The following is a 14,569-nucleotide window of genomic DNA, read 5'->3' as shown; positions in this document are numbered from 1 at the left end:
ATGTATGCATAAACCATATTATATTACCTGTTTTCTTGAATAAGAAGAGAGAAAAACAAAAAGGATGAGGTATAGATTTTTGGACATAGCTATTGCAAGAGTTTGTTTCTCTTGGACAAGCATATTTATTATTATTTATATTATACTTAATATAATAATATTAACACTATCATTATACTTATAGTAAATCATATATATTACATTATGATGTTTCACATTATTTTATTATATATAAAATAGATGGTAACAAAATATAGAATAACTTTCCCTAATTGATTATTATGAATGCCACCCCTTTATAAATTTGATTTCACATAGCACATTATTTTCAATATCTTACCTTTGCTTTTTTCCTCTCATTTTATTAGATTATTATCCTAAAATTCACTATAACTTACTTTTCATTCCTACAACAAACTTATTATTTAATGATTTTCATTAATTTGTCCTACCAAAATAGCTCAGAGTAAATTGCTGTGGGGAAAGATTTTGTTCAAATGATAACCATTCAATTCTGAAATAAAAGAGAAGATATCCATTTATTTAAGGTGGCTTTTGAAGTAAATGGTTTGTATAATTAGATAAAAGCAATAAAATTCATATAGATTGGAATAGTAAAAAAATAATTCCCTCAAACTTAATTACCTTTCAAACTTCCCCTTTGTTGTTGTTGTTGTTGAGGTATTAGTTCTTATGTCTATTGCATATCTACTGGGATAAGATAATGGAAAGGTTGTTATCCTGCAGGTCCTTAGTCAAATTTAAACTTCCTAAGATTTTATTTCCTCATCTATTAAAAAAGTGAATTTAGGACTAAATGGTTTTTGACATCTATTCAAGCTCTATCTCTTTGTCCTTACTTAAGGTTATTTTCCAATTAGATAATGGACCACATTCATGGGAAAGCCAACTTTCTTTTCCCAAGAATTGACATTTTATATGTGTGTCACAACTATTTCTGGAGTCTATTTTCTTCAACTTCATAAAGTTATGCTTTTCATGATGAAGATATCCTTTTTACCAATATCCATTCCCAACTTAATATATAGTCTAAGATTTGCTATCATTGAAAAACATCTTTATAAAGAGACTTTGAACAAAATAAGGCTGGAACTAAGGCAACAATAATGCCATCTATCACTATAGCATTCCTAATTCATTTCCTTGGCAGGAACTACCAGATCCTGCCAATTCCACAGTCATTATGATCCCAGTCATTACTTCAGGAGAAGATAGGTACAGACACAACATGATTCTATATCATAAAAGAGACACTCAACTCTACTCAACTCTGAGGACAAGACCATGTTTGTGATTTTATCAATCTAAGTAACTCTTGACAAGGAAGTTTTATCTAGCAATATATAAGCAAGAGTTCTACAACTGATGGTCACAAAAAGTTGTTAGGGACTATGACCCAATAAAATTTTTCCCATGGTTTCAAAGCCAATAGTCTTGTAGAGAGATTTGAATCCATGTCTTCCTAACTACAAGAATTTTTCCTATTCACTATACTTCTTACTCTATTAAAATACAACAAAAACTCCATCTAGCCCCTGTCCATGAAAAGCTGAAATGTTAATTTAACTCTGAGTCTGGTGTCTTCCAAATGTTTGAAAAAACAAATCAACAGAAATAGATAAATGTCATATCTCTGAAGTAAAGTATTTATAACAAATTGTTTCTGTTCATTATAAATGAAATTGTTAACTTTTAGGGGTACTGTGATATATATAATCAGTATTACTGATAAAAATATCATAAATATTTTAATGGCATCATAAAAGTCCTAGCAGGATTTTGTCTTTAAATGATTTATATTATGAAGTCTTTTGAAAAATATATAATTCATAGTGAAAATGAATAATCATTCATTAATCATACCTCTAAAGAATTTCAATTATTATTATCATTTTAAGCAAACAAGCACTCTTTCCTTAATTTTCTATCTAAGATGAAATTAATACCATCTTATATATATGATGAAAATTTCATGATGCCTTCTATTTTTAGAGCACAGTTCACCCTCCCTCTCCCACTGTACACTCTTTTGTAACATAGGAAAAAATGAGCTTTCCAGCAGAGCACCAGACTCCATGGATGACCCATATTCCATATCCTCTGTGGAACTTTAATGTAGTTTCTCCCACTATTTACAGTTGAATAATTTTCTATGGAGAAAATTATAGGACTGATTTTTATATAGAAAAACAACTGTTTCAAAGTAACTTTTGGGTCAAGAGTTTCTTTTATATAACATTGTTATATAATTTTCTCTAAGAAGTTAAAATACCTGAGGATTTCAATAGGATGAAGAGCAGAGTAATTTCCACTGAAAGAGAAATCTACTTTTCTTGGAATTTAAGTAGCTCAACTTTTGCATACCATTAAGCTATAAGCTGACAATCTGTTAGATGGATGAAGAATTCAAATGGAGGGAAAGGAATATTTTGTTAGACTAATTATCTTCATTGTTAAGATCAGGAAATAGCTAAATCCAATCTTCACAATATGTATACACATATAAATACACACATATGTGTATATACATTTTGCACATATATATATATATAAAAGTATAAAATAATTTATTTTATATTATTTTATTTTTCCTTTTTAAGATTTAATTTAATTTTTATCTCAATATTATTCTTTCTTACAAGAATACCATAGAACCCAAATCCCAAAATGTATACTCAAATAAACAAGTGATAAATCATATGTTTTATTTGCATTTTACTCTAACAGTTATTTCTCTAGAGATAAATAGCATTCTTTTTCATAAGTCCGTCAGAATCATCTTGGATCATTGTGTTGCTGTTAGTAACAAAGTTGATCATATTTGATTGTTCCACAATATTGCTGTTCCTGTATACAATGTTCTTCTGGTTCTGCTCATTTCACTCTGCATTAGTTCACATAGGTCTTTCAAGCTCTTTATGAAATCATGCTGATCATCATTCTATGTAGCAAAACAGTATTCAATTGCCATCATATACCACATTTAATAGAAATTGATTTTATAGACTATAAAGACAAACTAAAAATGAAAATGTCCTGTGACAAAAATATGTAAACATTTTTCTTCATAGTACTATATAAGACTGAAATAAAGCTACTGATTTCTTGGATGAAAACTGCCTTTTCATGTCCCTTGCCATTTATCAATTGGAGAATGGCTTGATTTTTTGTACAATTATTTTCCTTCTGTCTTCCCCTTAGACGCGAGTGTTCTCAGATTCCTGCTTTTGGGGGGGTATCTTTTAATTTGAATCCAGAAGGAGGGTTCCCCACCTCTGTCCTGTTTTTAAGTTTGCATTTCAGTGCCCTAGGAGCATTCAGTTTCTGATCGGTAAGGAAGGGTTTTCAGAGATCTCAACTTTTGCTGCTTCTAAGCCTCCATATTGACTCTGCCTCAGTTTTAATTTCTTTAATGGAAAATTGACTATTCATGTCCTTTGCACATTTTTCAAATGGAGAATGGCTTGATTTTATGTACAACTGGTTTATCTCTTTATAAATTTGAGTAATTAGACCTTTGTCAGAAGTTTTTGTTATGACGATTGTTTCCCAATTTGTTGCTTCCCTTCTAATTTTGGATGCATTAGTGTTGGTTGTACAAAAACTTTTTAATTTGATGTAATCAAAATTATTTATTTTACACTTTGTGGTTTTTTCTACCTCTTCCTTGGTTTTAAAGTTTTTTCCTTTCCCAAAGATCTGACAAGTACAAAATTCTGTGTTCACCTAATTTGCTTATAGTTTCCTTCTTTATATTCAGGTCATTCCCCCATTCTGAGTTGATCTTGGTGTAGGGTATGAGATGTTGATCCAAACCTATTCTCTCCCATACTGACTTCCAATTTTCCTAGCAGTTTTTATCAAAAAGTGGGTTTTGGTCCCTAAAACTGGGATCTTTCAGTTTATCATAGACTGTCTTGCTGAGTTCATTTCCCCAAGTCTATTCCACAGAAGCTCTTTTCTGTCTCTTAGCCACAACCAAATTGTTTTGATAACCACAGCTTTATAGTATAGTTTGAAATCTGGGACTGCAAGTCCTCCTTCGTTTGTATGTTTTTTTCATGATTTCCCTGGATATCCTTGTTTTATTCTTCCAGATGAACTTTGTTATGCTTTATTCTAATTCAGTAATTTTTTAAATAAAATTTTAATAAAAATCTTGAAAAATGAACAATTATAAAAAAGAAACAACATAGAAAGTTATTTTGGGAATACTAAAGCACAAGATCAGAAAAAAGAGAAGAAAGTCAATATTGCTATATCCAAAGACTCTGAGAAAAATATGAATTGGTCTCAATACAAAAAAAAAGAATTAATTAAGGAAATAAAAATATTTTTAAATCAAATAAGATAGGTAGAAATATTAGGAAAAGAAATGAAAGTGACATTGGAAAACTATAAAAATAGAGTTGAAAGCTTGGTAAAGGAATTTCAAGAAATACCACAGAAATAAATATTTTAAAAATGCAATAGGCCAATTGTTAAAATAGGCATAAAAATCTACTGAAGAAAAAAACTACCTATATGGCAAAACTAGATCTATGGAATCATTTAGAGAATGGCTGAGATATATTTTCATAATGGAATACTACAAGAAATGCTGTTCAACAGGACTTCAGGACAATCTGAAAAGACTTTCAAGAATTGATGCAGAGTGAAGTAAGGAGAACCAAGAGAATATTGCATACAGTGCCAGGATTATTATGCAAAGAACAACTTGAATAAATTTAACTCTTCTCAACAACGCAATGACCAAAAACAGTCCCAAATGATAAAAAAGGCCATCTGCTTTCAAAGAATGAACTGATGGAGTCTGAATCCAGACTGATGCAAACTTTTTAAACTTCCTTTCTTAATCCGATTCTTAATTTCCTTTCATAAAAGGATTAACATGGAAAGCTATTTTCCCTGTTTGCACATATAAATCTATATTAAATTGCTTACCATCTCAGTGGAGTAGTCGGGGTGGGTAGGAGGAAGGGAGAGAGCAAATTCAAGATTCCAAAATTTTATGAAGGAAATATCAAAAAATTTACAGGTAAATGGGAAAATAAAATATCAGAATACTCAAAAAAAGATCAATGTGTTGTCCACAATCAGCTGAATAAAACATTCATTTATAAAAACTTAAAAGCAATATCCTATCTGAATAGAAGAGAAAAATTGCAAAAAGAAACTTTACAGAAGAGTCATGTGTGAACAGAGTCTGAGGTATTTCATCTTTACTAACTTGGTCACCTTTGTAGTTGTACTGAGGAGGTTCTGGGTAAGCTTATTGAAAATGAGCTTAATATCTAATATTTTTATTCAACTACCAAAAATGAATAAATAAAAAACTTAGTTGTTTATCTATGTTTACGATACTCTATAAAACAATGAAATATACCAGAATATTAGCAAGGAAAAAAAAACCCTCAAGTTAAAGCAACCTTTGGGCTAGAGGGAGGTTTGGTGAGTAATACAGACATCTCAGACAAGAACATGCCCTCCATTGTTTCTCCCTGGAGACTGGTCAGGAAACAAAGTTTTCCTAAGGTGAAATCATGATTCCAGGCCTGTTTGTCCAAAAACATTTCTTTAGTATTTGACCTGTTTTTCATCTTCCCTGGCAATAAATTTGAGCATTTTTCTCCCTTGTTGACTAAGCAATATTCCTCTTTTTGATGTTTTAGGTTCGTGGACTCCATGTTTATTGTTTTGATTTTGTTACAATATTTTCCAAAAACGTTGCAATTAACTTCATAATTGTAAAAGTACACATTAACTTCACTACTTTAAATATGGTCTTCAATTTGGGATTTAACTTCAGTATAATAACTCCTAAGGCATTCAGCTACTACTAGTTGTTCCTTTGTAATTTTATGCTTCACATGTGTTCCTCACAGGAGACCGAACATTTTGTAAGTTATACTGACTTCCATTGTTTCACTCTGATCTTAGAATTTGAGTTCAAACCCTTCAATTTTTCTTTAAGATAAGTTAAAAATTTCATATTTTGAGTCCAATAAAATTCTGATATTGTTGAAAAAAAAAAGATTATGCTTGACCAAGAGGTCTTTTTTTTTTGGTCATTGTGTACAAAGACATTTGAATGAAGGGCTTCCTGGCTGTGAAGCTAGTTGTCTGTCCACTACCAAATATTAAAAAGATTGAGGAAAATCATAATTTTAATTAGTAATTTAATTAATTAACTGTGACATAATACTTAAGGCAAATCATGTTCAGAGCACTGAATTAGACACACTGCTAGTTAAATACTTTTATTTTAAAATGCAAAACAAATATGTGTTGTCTGTCATCTAGGTATTTCCAAACCAAATAGCTATAGATATGAACCCTATTTTTAGAAATAGATAATATTCTATCCCTCTACCATATATAAAGCCTTTCCTTCTTGGTAATAGCTGCTACAGTTTGGTTTCACTGACTTAGTTTTTAGAATCCTAGGATCATCATCATTCTACAATTATGTGTCAAAGATGAACTTTCTGAAGCTTTAATTATAGGCAGAATCCTAAAAGATGAAATGGATATTTTTCCAAAGTTTCAGAAGATTGTTTGAATGGAAACAGAAGAAAAAAGAACCAAGAAATGGGAAATGCAATGATGTAAATGAAAACTATGCTTAAAAAAGAAGCTGACAATATTAAATAACATGATCAATGTTGTTTCTGAGAATAGAAAATTAAACAATACATACTTTCTTGCTCTCAGTAGAGATGGGCAAGACTAAAGGTACTAGGAATTGCATACTTTAGCAAATAACATCATTCCTCCTGGCTTTGATTCTCTGTTTTCCTACTCTGTAAGGGATGACTCTATGAAAGTTATGGGTTTGCACTTTGGGAAATAACTGCTGTAAACAGTTCAACTAACAGATTGGCCAATATGGCAGCACAATCAAATGTGATAGACTTCTGAAAGGGAAGATTTTACACAGAGTTAAAATGGAATGATGGAGAAGCAAGCATGACAGGCAGGGCATTTGGAACATTGGGGACAGGGACTGCTGGGAAAATAACCAATGGACTGGGAGTTCAGTTCTGATCCTGGGACTGCAAGCAACCCCCTTTCCTATCTCAGGATTTGAAACCCACCATTTCCTAAGGATTTCCCAAATATATCTGATGCCCACATTAACTGTGAATTGATCCTGTTTCTCTACCATCTCAAGACCTGTATGGACTGACTGGACATTCAGCTTCCTGAGAGGATTTACCCCAGAAGGCAGGTGGAGTCAGTCCTGAAGACAGAAACATCTACCTCTCTGTCTACTGTTCCTAAAGATATTTGTTGTTTCTTTAACAGTAGATTAGGATAGCCAGCATAGGGAAATCAAGAAGACAGAGAAGGCTTCCAGGCTGGTCCTTTCAGCTGTGGGCCTAAGCTGAAAGGACCCATCATCAATCTGTGTTTTAGCTTAGGGAACTCCTGTTTGACCACTTCCCTGACCCCATCGTAGTTATCCTATCCCAAATAAATAGTTATTGTTTATTCAATAGCAGTCATATCTTTAAAGAAGAAATAAAGGTTGGTGGATGGAGGTTTAATCTGGGAGGAAGATCTCTATTAGGTTCAGGTAAAGCAAAGTCCTAGACTGAAAGCCATTGATCTTCCTTCAGCAAGGGGTTTGATTGGAAGAACACCCAGGTGGTTAGGTTTCACAAAATTTCCTAAAAAGACATCAAATTCTTATTCCTGTGATGTTCTTATATGGTTCTATAGGTCAAGGACAGAGGGAAGCCATCAGCTCTTTGTCTGAACAGGGAGGGAGTATCCTTGGGGGGTTAGATTATCAACACATTGTGACCAACCTTTAAACCATTGTCCCAGGGGTTCTCCTCCTAGTCTTTTAACACTTCTCTACTAGCAGCAATGCAATGTTCTGAGGGACTTATGAGAAAGAACACTATCCACATCCAGAGAAAGAACTGTGTGTGAATTTTAGATTTTCTACACCCTGATTAGTTTTAAAAATCCTAACAAACAGGAATGTCTACACCCCTACTTAATGATTAAGGATTGAGGAGGATGGTCTATGACCGACATGTGCTAGCAAATGACATATAAGAAAGAACTGACAGACCCCCTGGTCTGTCCTAAGTCAAGCTTAAGCTATCATTGGTACATGTGAGATGCAGGAAGTGATGTAAAAAAAAAAGCCTATAAATTCACGTCAATACCTCTTGCCATTTTCTCTTTTAGTGGAGACGTGGCTCTGGTTCTCTCTGGTGGAGACCTGGCTCTCGCTCTGGCTGGTGTGGCTCGTGGCAGTGAGGGAGATCTAACCTCAGTGGGCAGGCACCCTCTCTGCCCCCCCTAAGAGAAAAATAAGTTGGAAATGAGGGAGATCAAAATTGAAAGTTGCCCTGAGAAATTCAGCCAGGAAAAATGCCAAGGCCCCACAGACAGATAAGCTCCAGGCTTGTGCTGGGGCCTGTCTAAGGTCCCTGATAAGCTTCAGCACTGAGACCCCAGGTGCAAAAAGCAACTTTCCAACAAAGGTTATTCATGAAGAAGTATTTAAACCCCAGCCTGTCAGAAGCAACTTGGAACTCTGATGGTAGAGGTTCCCACTGATGCGCATATCAGTTTTCCCAATAAAGGCTTTCTCCTTGCTTGATTACATTGTCCGTGGACTTCCTTGGTGGGGGGTGAAAACCCAGACCTTAACAGCAGCATGCTGGGCATCTTGGGTCTTGGTGTCCTGGAGTGCTTGCAGCTCTTGTCTGGGTTTGGCGGTGAGCGTCCTTAGTGTGGTGACTGGAAAAGATCAGTAGCATGGGTCAGGTGAGACATCTTCCCTGAGCATTCTTGGAGTTTAGACTAATTCCTTTTTTTCCTTTACCTTTCCTAAAAGCACTATCCTCTTAGGAGGCCCCTCATATAGGAGTAGACCTCGTGGCTGGAAGCCAAGCTAGTTTTAATCTTGGAGGAGGCCTCATGGCTGAGGTCTCTGAACTTCCCTTGGGTTAAGGCTACACCAGAGAAATCTTATACCCCTTTCTCTCTTTCTTCTTCCTAATTCCTTCCCTCTATATTAATTAAACCACCATAAAATTCCCAAACTGACTTGAGTATTTTTATTGGGATTTGAATTAATCCCTGGTGACCATTAGTAAATATATTAGTCAAAACCCCCTAAATTTACCCTTAACATGTGTGAGGAGAAATGCAGAAGAAAAACAACTGCTTGATCACATGGGTCAATGGGGATATGATTGGGGATATAGACTCTAAACAATTACCCTAATGCAAATATTAATAATATGAAAATAGGTCTTGATCAATGACACATGTAAAACCCAGTAAGATTGCTCATTGACTATGAGAGGGGGTTGGGAAGAGGGAAGGGAAAGAACAGGAATCATGTAACCATGGAACAGCTGAGTCTTCTTTGCTATCATCTTGGCAATCAAGCCTTATGGAAATGTGACCTGACAAATTTTCTGGCAAATCCTATAGCCTCATAAAAAGCCCAGAAAAGAAAGTTCTTGTCATCACACTCTTACACAATCAAATGAGTCTAGATCATGAACTGATGTGATTTTATCAGTGGATGGTGGTTGTTTTCCTTCATAGCAGAAGAAGACCCAAATAACATCACTGGTGATATCTTTTGACTTGTATATGAATTGGATTTTAAGTGAGACAGAGATGTGCTGAGTTTCTCACTCTCTCTCTTTTAAAGTCATCAAAGTTCAGTGGCAAGAGAAAAGCCAGGATAACTGATGATAACCCAGAAAACAGTGGATGATGTCATCTCCACATGACTATTAGATGACTACACCCCTTATCTTATCAGTGAAAATGACATTTAAAAAGAGGCATTGTGATTTATTGGCTGACCATGGGACATTTCCAAATCATTTGAATCTGAAATCTTTCATATTTGTTGTTTCCCCAATTAGAATGTCAACTCCTTTAGAGCAAGAAGTATCTTACTTTGTTATTTGTATCCCAAGCTTAATAAGTGCTTAATTAATGTTTTAATTCATACATACCTTCATTCATTCCTGTAAATGAAAGGAACACTCATGCATATGAGTTATATAAGATAAAATCACTCAGCCCTCCTTTGCACTTTGAAATGTTAATGCAAAAAGACACCAAGCAATAGATCTAGAAACAGAGAAAAGATATAATATTTTGTTTACTCATCAATCAAATCAATTGAAAGCTCCCCCCAAACAGACTAAGAAGTAATGACCTAAAGATGATAACTCAACAGCATAGAGGGAGAAACTTATAATTATTTAAATATAAAAGAACTGACACAAACCTATCTGTTGAAGATAAATGTTTTAGTAGCCTCATAGGTTCTAATAGAAAGCATCTCTCACAAAATATATAACTAAAACAAATTGGGGGCCATCTGGCAGCCATGTCATTGTACTATTGATTAATTTCTGGACCAGTCCCTGAAAAAAGTACATTAGGACACTTTAGTTGTGCTTAGGGTCACTTTTCTGTTTCATGATTGAAGGATAAACACAGAAGAATCCAAATATGAAAAACGAGCATGAAACAAATCATTTCCCTTACACTGGATCCTTGTCATCTAAATCAGAAATTGAACATTCTCAAAAGGTTGCATTTGACTAACCTTAGCATTTCTAATGAATTATTAAAAATTTAGAAAAAAGTTTTTAAATAATGCATTGTAATGATTTTTTAAATCTAGTCATGACATAATTACAATGAATTAATCACTACTGAAGACTGTTTACCAGTGAAAATTTTATTTAATAAGGAATGCATGATTAGCCCCAAGTTGAACATGTTAAATAATATATTCAATATTAATGTGTACAAATTTTATACAAATCACACTTCTAAGTAAGACTTCAAAACAGAAGTAGATGCAGAAATGAGGACTTTAAAATAGGGAGAAGTGACTTGCCCACTGTCACAAAGCTAGTGAACCTAACATTGGTAGTCCTAGGTCAAAAGACTTACCATTTTGGGGACAGCTGGGTAGTTCAGTGGAATGAGAGCCAGGCTTAGAGATCAGAGGTCCTAGGTTCAAATCTGACCTCAGACATTTCCCATTTGTGTGACCCTGGGCAAATCACTTGACCCCCTTTGCCTAGCCCTTGTCACTCTTCTGCCTTGGAACCAATATACAGTATTGATTCCAAGACAGAAGGTAAGGTTTTAATTAAAAAAAAAAAGACCTACCATTTTGATAAAGGTTTCCAGAGCAACTCAATGTTTTATATTTGTGGGAGGATTTCAATGGGTTCTGACATGGTAATTAATTATCTTTTTGGCATGAAGCCACCCATCTCAATTAGCCAATTATAATGTAACATTATATTGTAAATATTATCAGACTAGACTAGTTGTCAGTAGTGATGAATTCATCATAATTGTGACATGACTATAACTTTTTATTCCACTCAAATCAACATTGCTATTATATTCACTTTTAAAAAAATAAGTATTGGTTCCCTGAGGGCAGGAACTATTGACTTTTATCATTTTTTCACCAAAGTAAATCACTGTTCATTTTAGAAACTTAATAAATATTTCTTTGTTTTGAATTTAATTGTATTGGATACAGCCAATCCATCTTACAGGCAAAAGCTACAAATCCATTCTGAATATATGAATATGAAAGTCACTGTTTAATTACAATGTTATGTATTGGCTATGATTATCATATTTTTTTTCTATTTTGGGGCTTTTGTACTTTTTTCTTTGTACATTTAACTTTACAAGGTCAAGATGAGGAATTTATAGTTAGATAATTGTTCTCAGGGAGGAAAGATAAAGGGAAGTTTTAGTGGACCTCAAAATCAATAGGAGGTAATACAGTGATATGGCAGTCAAATAAAGTCAGTGTAATATTAGGGTATTTTGATATTCAAATATACTAATTATACTAAAGAAATAAATAGCATATGCTCCTAAAGTCTGTGTTGATCAGAGTTGATCTTTAATATAACACTTAGAATTACAGGCTCTGGGGAAAATATATCATTTCTTAATAATATTGTTTAATGTATTTTACTTACTAATATTGGCATTTATTCCCTTTTAAATTTTTTATTAATATGTAGCTTTTATGGGACTAGATATTGTTTAAAGCAGAATTTGAGTTGGGGTCAAGCGGACCCCAACTACACTCGAAGGGAGTCAGAGATCACTGAAAAAAAAAACTTAAAAGCCACCTAAGGTATTATTTGGGGGGGCAAAGTTTTGGGGCCACTCAGATTTGGGAACAACTGTAATTCTTGTGTTTTGGATTCATTCAAATTTTATTGGATGTTTTTACTTGTAGATCGCAAGCAACATTTGGAAAATATATTTTTTGGAAACTGCCTACAAGTGGATCCCTTGTCTTCCATATAAGGTAAAGTTTTAAAAGAGATTAGGGTGAGGGGAGAGCCACACCTTTTCAGTCACACCTTTTCTAGCTCTCTTCTCTGCTGAAGAGACAATATAATTATTTCTTTCTTTATTTTTTTTTAGTTGCAGGGATTTGTACCTGACAGTGTCATAGTCTACGGAAGACATTGCTACTACATAAACCATCCAATAAATAAAATAAAATTGTTCCTTTAATCCACATGAGGATCATTTAAGGAATTAAGGGTCTTTTGCACAGAAAACACTTTGTTGGAAGGGTGAACTGTGTTTAAGAATTTGAGGGACTGTTGTATAGAAAAGTGGTTTGATTTGTTCCATTTATTCATAGAGGATAGAACCTGAAGCACTATGTGAATGTTGCAAAGAGGCAAATTTAGGATTGAATTTAAGAAAAATTAAAGATCTTTGAAAATATAATGTGCAAATAATGTTTGTAAATAACCAAATAAAATAATGTTTAAAAAGTAAAAAAATAAAAAATAAAACCGACTCGTGATTCCAAAAAAAAAAAAAGAAAATATAATGTGCTTCCTCAGTAGATGGTATGATCATCCTATCTAGTCTTGCATGAGGGGGAAAAAAAAAACAAAGAAAAAGAGAACTCATAGTTGATGCCTAGACATTGAATAAAAGAGTTCCTTTAATAGTCATTTTAGGATATACATTTCCCCTTGTTTTATATATTTGATATTTGATAATTCTGAAGTTAATGTTAAAATAACATTGTTTTACAAGCAAAACATTTTTAATGAAGACCAAAAATTTTGGTGATCTATGATGAAGTATATGGATGATCCTAATAGTAAACTTAATACTAAATTTCTAGATAAAAACTAAGAGACATAGTTAATCTGACAGCAAGTAGCCTCTAGTGATGAAAAGATTTCAATTGCCTAGAATAATAGACCAAATCAAAATAAGTTAAAATGCAATAGATTTATGTATAAAGTTCTACACTTGGGCTTATAATAAGTTTGTCAAATGTATAATGGAATAAATAAACAAATAAACCACTTAAGCCATCCAAAAATGGTGTATTAGTGAATGGCAGGCTCAGGAATAACCAATAATGTGACAGAGCATTAAAAAATCTTTCTCTTAAGATTCAGATAGTGTTTCAAATAATGGAAGTGACTTTATAATGGCTAGTTGTGAATGAAACATGTTAAGAAGGATGATAACAAAATAGAATATATCCTTAGAAGGATAATTAGGATTAGAAGACTGGAAATCATTCCATAAGATAAATGACTAAAGGAATTGAGAGTACTTAAAACCAAGAATAAAAGATTTGAGTACAGTATAGCTGTCTTCAAAGATCTGAAGAATTATGTGGAGGAAGGATTAAAAGTGACTTTGAGTTCAAAGGAGCAAAAATAGAATCAAGAAGTGGAACTGGAATCAAGAAAGATTTCTGGTAAATATAAGTACTAAAATTTCTAATTATTCTCTCTTTTCTAATATTTTAAAGTGTTGGACAATTGAATTAGCTACATCATGAGGCAATAGATTCATAACATGTAAGAGTCTCAAATGGAGATTTGATGACTAAGTATTTTTTTTATCTTGGGAATGGAATTTATATTGAAGGATATATTGGCCAACATGACCCTTATGTCCCTTCTCCCCTGATATTTTAATACATACTTAGAAAAATATGTTTTGTATAGGGAGAAACAAATCCAAGCCAAGATCCATACTGATTTTTGGAATAAGAAATTCACTGGAAATATTAAGAAGTTTATAAAATAAAACATGCTAACTATGCCAACTGGCAAATTTATGACTGTAGGACTAATAGCCACTACATAGACAAAAAGGTTTAATGTTTCTTAGCTAATACTGCCACTTCAGAGAGTTCATCATTGGTGTAGTAAGAATGATACAGAATTTTAATGTATTCCACAGTAATAGAAGAGTTCTGAGGAAAATGGACAAGTTCCTCATTATAGTTTACTTGGGATGTATGTTTAACTAAAATTAAACAAAATATTTCAGAAAAAAAATCTGTTCATTGTACTGATTCTTATTCAGATATACATCTGTTTTTTTTTCCTATCTAGAGCATAAATCCTCATTTATTTTGTACTTACATTCAGTATGAGCAATAATAAAAACAGCTTTCAACCAAAATACCAGTATTTAGGTTGACAGAATGAATTCCTCATGAGCG

At 33.1% G+C, this 14,569-nt stretch overlaps 1 long non-coding RNA gene across 1 annotated transcript in view; it reads left to right on the top strand.

Annotated features, from left to right (window-relative positions):
- The window catches only part of LOC107650043 (uncharacterized), a 72,024-nt gene extending 58,244 nt beyond the window's left edge, over positions 1-13,780 (top strand). Inside the window, exon 3 of the long non-coding RNA XR_008912089.1 lies at positions 12,308-13,780. This is a non-coding gene — a long non-coding RNA (uncharacterized LOC107650043). The remainder of the gene's footprint in view (positions 1-12,307) is intronic.
- The last annotated feature ends 789 nt before the right edge of the window (positions 13,781-14,569 follow it).

This window comes from Monodelphis domestica, chromosome 5, assembly GCF_027887165.1.
Source record: "Monodelphis domestica isolate mMonDom1 chromosome 5, mMonDom1.pri, whole genome shotgun sequence".
Lineage (NCBI taxonomy): Eukaryota > Metazoa > Chordata > Mammalia > Didelphimorphia > Didelphidae > Monodelphis > Monodelphis domestica.
Note: the sequence above shows the minus strand (reverse complement) of the source record. Positions and strands in the feature narration are given on the sequence as shown.